Consider the following 1,102-nt stretch of genomic DNA (forward strand, 5'->3'; position numbering starts at 1 on the left):
CATAACAAATTATAAAAAGACTGTTTTTCCAGCAGAAATAAATAATCAGCACTTTGTTTCCGCTTTGTTTTGGCAACCACAGTCTTTGCAACGGAGTTCTTTGGACGGGGTCACCTTGTCCAGTGGAATAGGCACCAGCAGGTCCATGGGACCATGAGACCAAACTGGCTGGGCCGAAGAGCGAAAAAGATATCAGGGGGTGTCCTGGATAAATTGTTTCCGCCTTTCTGCTAGAATAGTTGTAAAAAGTTAGTAATCATGTTTACTGCAGATTTGGAGCCTCCGCAGCCATGCCCCATCCGCGGAACAGATAGAAAGGGAAATTGCCCATTGACTTTAAAGGCGCCAGTGGCTTTAATGGTGCTGAATCGCAATTTGGGTCTCATATAGACGGCTAAATCAGAGGGTGGGGAGGGCCTATGGGGGCCTGTGCCGCATGAGCCCTTGAGGTCCTTGGGGGACTAGCCGGGGTGGGGCCCGCTGACCCTCGGATCAGGTGCGATGGGGCTGGGCTGGGCTCCCCGGTCCGGGCCCGGGATCCCAATGTGGATCCGCACTGCAGGGCAGCGTGCTGGGAAAGGGGCCAGCACCCGAGGGCCAGCATCGCGGAGGGCACGGGCCAGTCGCCACGGCAGGAGGGGAAGGGGTGGCGGGGAAATCGGCAGCCACCCCCCCCCTCCCCCGGGCCTTTCTGTGTCGCTCGGCCTTTGAGAAGAGGCGCCCGCGGACAGGGTTGGGGGGGGGGGCGTGGAGACCCCAGTCCAGCGGCTCCACCTCCCCCCCCCCGCCTGCCGTCGAGCCTGGCGCGCTCTCAGGGCCTCGGTGCGCGCAGCCGGGAAGGCAGGTGTCTGCGCCCGAGTCCGGGCTGCGAGGGGCTGCTGCGAGGGGGGCGGGGGCGGCGCGGGGGGCTCCCTGACCGCCCCCCCCCACTCCACTCCACCCCCAGCAGGCAGGCAGGCAGGCAGGCCCGGGCAAGCGGGCGGGCGGGCGGGCGGGCGGAGAGAGGCGGGCCCTCTCCCTCTCCCTCTCCCCGCCCCCGTGACGGCGCGGCCCCTGCGGGGGGCGGGGGGGGGCGGGCTGGGCCTTGAAGGGCTCGGGCCCC

This window comes from Paroedura picta, chromosome 16, assembly GCF_049243985.1.
Source record: "Paroedura picta isolate Pp20150507F chromosome 16, Ppicta_v3.0, whole genome shotgun sequence".
NCBI lineage: Eukaryota > Metazoa > Chordata > Lepidosauria > Squamata > Gekkonidae > Paroedura > Paroedura picta.